This window comes from Chinchilla lanigera, unplaced genomic scaffold, assembly GCF_000276665.1.
Source record: "Chinchilla lanigera isolate Chin_1 unplaced genomic scaffold, ChiLan1.0 scaffold00074, whole genome shotgun sequence".
In the NCBI taxonomy this organism is placed as follows: domain Eukaryota; kingdom Metazoa; phylum Chordata; class Mammalia; order Rodentia; family Chinchillidae; genus Chinchilla; species Chinchilla lanigera.
The window spans coordinates 1,230,149-1,235,803 of record NW_004955475.1 but is presented as its reverse complement, the minus strand read 5'-3'; the positions used below and the strand labels follow the sequence as shown (position 1 = coordinate 1,235,803).

General features: G+C 45.8%; 1 protein-coding gene across 3 annotated transcripts in view; it reads left to right on the top strand.

Annotated features, from left to right (window-relative positions):
- The first annotated feature begins 5,045 nt into the window (after positions 1-5,045).
- Positions 5,046-5,655, top strand: part of Phf8 (PHD finger protein 8) — a 125,140-nt gene continuing 124,530 nt past the window's right edge. The window contains exon 1 of one of the 3 annotated variants that reach the window (XM_005401516.2): positions 5,046-5,275. The gene's annotated coding sequence lies outside the window, so the exon portion shown is untranslated. The remainder of the gene's footprint in view (positions 5,276-5,655) is intronic. The other 2 variants (XM_005401514.2, XM_005401515.2) reach the window with 2 other exon arrangements.

Genomic DNA, 5,655 nt, shown 5'->3' with positions numbered 1-5,655 from the left:
ACAGCAATATATGCACACCCAAGTTTATAGCAGCACAATTCCTAATAGCTAAATCTTGGAAACAGCCCAAATGCCCATCAACAACTGAATGGATAGAGATTTTTTTTTTAAACAATGGAGTACTACTCTGCCATAAAGAAGAATAAACTTGAGACATTTCTAGGTAAATGGATGCACCTTGAGACCATACTTTTAAGTGAAATAAATCTGGCACATATGTTTAAATATCACGTTGTTTCTCTTGTGTGAGAAACTGAAAGGGTAAATAAAGACCAAAATGGCTAACAGATAATAGGAAGTAGGAAAAAAATGTTCAAATGGGAAGGGGAATAAGAGAGTGGGAAGAGAAGGAAAGGAAAAGGAAAAAAAAAAGATAATAGAAAAATGGAAACAAAGTTTTTGTGAATAAGGAGGGGAAGAAGGGTTGAAGGGAAGAGAGAGGAATGGGGAATAAAGAAGAACTAAGGTATGTTATATATAGGTATAAATTCCCTATGATGAATGTGATCATTATGCATATCAAAAGTGTACCAACAAAATTAATTTTTAAAAATGCTTATAATTTTTTAAGTGAAAGTTGGTAGTGGACGGAGTCCCAGGGTATCCTCAGGCTATGTTAGCCAATTCAGATCACATACTCCATCCAGAGAGAAGGGACCACACATTTCCAGGGCAGCAGCCAGGTGCCTCCCATTTTTGGCAGTGACAAGAGTTCCTTTGTCAGCAACTCTGCCTCAGGTTCAGCCCCCTAATAGCTCTTCCTTTCCCAGGATCCTTTAGTTCCCCTCCCCACCGCTCAAAAATACTAGGGTAGAACTTTTAGAGGACAACTGTGTACCCGTGTACCTATTTCAAATACTACCTCTATCAAAGCCTTTCCTTATACTCCCACTGAACAGAACATGTTCGAATTTGATTCCTTCTTTGTTCCCACACAGGTTACTAGTATCTCTAGTTATTACTTAGGATTTTACTTTTTTTTCAGTCTTTTTATTGTTAATTGTACCTTGCCGCCCTCATTAGATTTTATACTCTTGAAGGGTATGCACAGGGTCTCGTATTTATGTTTACATAGTAATTAATACCCCTAATCTTCGCCTCTACCGCTCCAAGTCTTCCCACCAATATTGTAGGGCTTTCACACTTGTGATTCCTTTTGTTCTTATCCCTACTTATTTTTGTTTTTCAGCTTTCAATTCATGTATCATCTTCTCTAACAGGACTTCCCTGGCTAATCTACCTAAAATAGATTGCTTTCTGTCCAGATAATTCTTTTTTTACAACTTGTCTTATTTTCCTCAGAGTACTCATAGCAATTGGAAATTCCTTTTTTTTTTTTTTTTGAGACAAGGTCTCACTATATAGTTCAGGCTGTCCTTGAACTCACTATGTAGCATAGGCAGGCCTCAAACTCATTGCAATCCTTCTGCCCGAGTGCTGGGATCATAGGCATGTGCTACCATGCCCTGCTTGGAATTTGCCTTATTGACTGACATGTTTTGTTTGTTTTCCTTGCTGGAATTTGAGTCACAGGAGGGCAGGGATTTTGTCTGTTTTATTTATACCTGAATCCTCAGCACCTAGGATAATAGTAGATGCTCAATAAATATATGGATAAAATCTTACTTGATTATTAATGATTTCGCCAGTAGAATGTCAGCTTTATGAAGGCCAGGACCTTATCAGGAATACATCAACATCCTCAGTGCCTAGCACAGTGGGTGCTGAGGAAGGGGGATTGTAAGTGTGAGCTCACCTGGGCAATTTAAGGAATTTGTGAGACCCTGTATCAAAATAAAAAGGGCTGAGCCAGGCATAGTGGTGCACCCCTGTAATCCCAGCACTTAGGAGGCTAAGGTAAGAGGATCCCCGTGAGTTCAAGTCCAGCCCAAACTACATAGTGGGACCCTGTCTCAAAAACAAAAAAATTTAAAATTTAAAATAGAGAACTAAAAAGGACTGTGGATGTAGCTCAGTAGAAAAGCCCTCGGTTCAATCCCCAATTTAAAAAAAAAAAAAAAGAAATTTGGGTGTGAATAGTCTATGCACCTTAACTCAGCGTACTCCAAGTTAAACTTCATTTACTCTTCCCCACCAAATCTGCTTTTCTGTGTGTGTACCCTGGCTCAGTGGCACCATCATCCACTGTGACAATCCAGCGATGAACTCAGACCCCATTCACTCATCACTCTCTGAACTTATACCCCTTTCACTCATTACCCACTGTTTTCAATTAAATCCCAAGTTCTGCCTATTCAACTTCCAAAATATCCAAATTATCTTATCCTTTTCTGCCCCTGAAGCGAGTACCCTGGTTCTTCTTTTCAGACTAGTCTTTTTTTCCAGACTAGTGAAAGAGCATCTTCCCTTCCACTTCCTTGCAAAGCTAAGAAAGTTTAAACTGCATGACTTGTCATTTGTTCTATGGTCACATGGTCATCAAGTTTTATAAAGTTTGAAAAATATATTTAAACCACAATTGGTTCAACCTGCTGCCCCTATCCATTGAGTACCTTGTCACACTTTCTCTTGCATTAGGTGATGTTAGCATGGCCTCAATTTTGAGATCCACCTAATGGGAAGCTGATTTGAGGGATGTGTCTGGTTTGGGTTTCATGGAGTATTTATATGTGGCTTGTGGCACTTCTAGTCATACTTATTGCTCAGGTGTAGGAATTGCTTCTAAAACAATGTTTCTGTCTTCCCTTGAAGCTAATTTTGTATTCATAAGTCTATCTTCTTTTTGTAAAGATGTACTTCCCACCTAACCGCCTAAACTGCACAATCTTCAGGTCCTGTTAAGCCTGGACCTTCTCCTAAGACACAAATGTGACTTAATTACTCCTGATCAAAATTATTCAGATTTTTTTTTTTTTTTACTACGGGTGGGATAAAATCTAAATTGTATATTTTTTGCAGTCTTTTTTGAGTGACTTCTTACACAGTTTTGACCTACTACTCACCTTTTTTTGGACAATGTTAGGAATCAAACCCAGGGCCTCCTGCACACTACAAAAACCCTGTACATTCAGCTACATCTCCAGCCCTACTCACATCTTTTATCCTTGTTTCAACAATATTCAACTTCTTCTAGTGTTTTCCTATATGTCTCCATGCATTTGTACATATGGATTCTTCTGCGTTTAATGTTCTTGCTCATTAAGTAAATTCTGTATGTCCTCCAAGTTCCATAAAGTCTTCCTTTCAACAGCAAGCAGCTTCTGATGCTTTCTTAGCTTATTTTACTTTTCTTTTCCAAGACAGGGGTCTCACTATGTTTCCTAGACTAGACCTGAACCCCTCAACTTAGTGTCTATCCTCCTGTCTCAGGCTTCCCAAGAGCTGGGAACCAAAGGATTGCCTCTGTGCCTTTCATGAGGTATTTGTGTGTTTACTGGGCCTTTTATTGCAATTGTTTCTATTTAAAAATTTATTTCTTGCTTTGGCTGGCAATTTCCCACTGCAGCGCCCCTTTTTAACATCGGGCCGAATTCAGTCACTGGTTAGAAAACTGGTGTGTAAACATATGTTTTCTTTTCTTTTTTTTTTTTTTTGTTTTTTTTCCGGTACCGGGAACCGAACTTGCGACCTTGCGCTTGCCAGGCAGGCGCTTTGCCGCTGAGCTAAATCCCCAGCCCCAACATATGTTTTGTTTTTTAAAGCAGTGGGAGCCTTTCAGAAAAATGATACAATAAGTCGAGAATTTTCTAGAATGTTTCAGAAAACCACCATTTTGAGGCACACGTATAGTGCTCCTCTCAACTCTCGTTCCACTCACTCACTCCTTGCTGAGGCTGGGGTCAGAAAATCATGGAAAAGGTGCATGAAAATCTTCAAACCATATTTGCACTTTACTGAACCAATAAGGTAAGCAAAAGAATTCAGAGGGGGCTGAAGTTGGCAGGAGCCTTAGGGAAGATCTAAACTGAGGGACCGAGGACAAAACTGAGGACACAATGTGTGGGTTTTCGGGGGTACAAGGTTCGACTACCTGGCTTGGAAACTCAAGTCTGGTGGCTTCTATAAATCGTGTCCTCATTTGGGTATAATCACAGTGCTTCCCTCACAGAGTGAAGCATTAAGTCACAAGGTGACCGTGGGGCAAAGCCCGACAGGAGGAAGGTTCTCAGTGTGTGAGAGCTGCTGTGAGTAAGCAGCCTCTACCTTGCCCGAGGCCTGTCCCAGGGACCTATTCATTTCGCAGTTTGGTGTCAGAGTTCAACTCCTCTCATAGGAGGAGAAGCCTGGGAGGAGGAGGGCAGAAGAGAGTGAGAGTGTGAGTTTATGGTGTGCACTATTTAACTCCCTCTCTGCCGGGACGCGAGAGAAGGCTGGGACCTTTTTGGCCCCACTCAAAATGGAGTCAAAGCTTTGCCTCGCCTAAGATGGCGGCTTCTCCGCCTCTCGGCCCAAGATCTCCAGCAGTGATTGGGCGCCTTGAAGAGACAAGGCCTCTGGGCACCACCCCGCTGTCTCAAGGTGGCGCTCCGCCCCTGTTGATGTCAAATTGGAGCCGGCTGCTCGCCTCTCCCCGCCTCCACCACGGTCACCATGCGTGCCCGGCCCCCATAAAATGGCGGTTCGTTTGTCTCTTCGCGGTAACGTCGCCACTCTCAACATGGTAGCTGTTTACTCCGTATTTCTCCCCTCTCCATCCGCCTCAACTTCCTCGTTGTTTTGAATAAACTTTATTGATTCTAGCGAATTGTTTGGCACCGCTACTGGGTTTCTCCCGGGGACTTTTCGGACCGTCTTCCCTGGATCCGGCGGCTGGTCCATCTCGTTACTTGCTGGCTTACCCGCGGCTATCCTACCGGCTCAGCAACGACGCCCCTTGCTCGTTCGGCGGGCGGCCACGGACTAGGCCCGAACTGCGGTCTCTAGTAGGCCGGAACAGCCGAGCCGGGGAGGACCGCTGTGGAGAAGCCTTCCCAGAAGCGCCGCTGGGCTGTCGGCGCGCGCACCCCAGCGGGCGGCTCGAGGGAAGCTTGCGCTGCGTCCGCGGCGTTCTGGTGACAATCCCACAATTCGGCGCGCGCCGCCGCTGGGGCCGGAACTGGCCGGCGAGCCTCCGCGGAGCGAGGCGAGGCGACGCGCCGCCCCGGAGCGAACCCGGCCGCCGGCGTGTCGCTGGGACCGACCTCCGCGGGCGTGAGGAGTCCCTGCACATTTGGGCATGAGGAGGTCCCCGTAGCATTCGGGACCGAGGACATTCTCGTCAGGCTTGAGGCGTGAGGAGGTTCTTGTCAGGTGGAGCAGTCGTGAGGAGATTCTCGTAAGTTTCAGGGGCTGCGAGGAGGACATTCCTGTCAGTTTCAGGGTCCAGCGCGAGACCGCTTGTCAGCGTGGGGACCTGGGGAGCCCTCGCAGGGCTGAGGACGCTGGGGGGAAATGCCTGCCAGGTTTCTGAGAGGTGAAAGGAAAATGTTTGCTGAGTTTCTGGAGTGTGAGCACATTCTAGTGAGTCGCGCAGGGCTAGCAGGGACCCTGTTTCGTTTCGGGGCTGTGAGGAGAACCTTGTCATCTCTGAAGCGCAGGACGAGCGGGGAGTTTTGAGACTGGGGTGTGTCTGGTGTCGGAGGGCGATGAGTGGTCGCGGAGGGGACGACCCTGGGGCGGAGGAGAGGGTCTTTGCACTCCGCGAGCGCGCCCCCG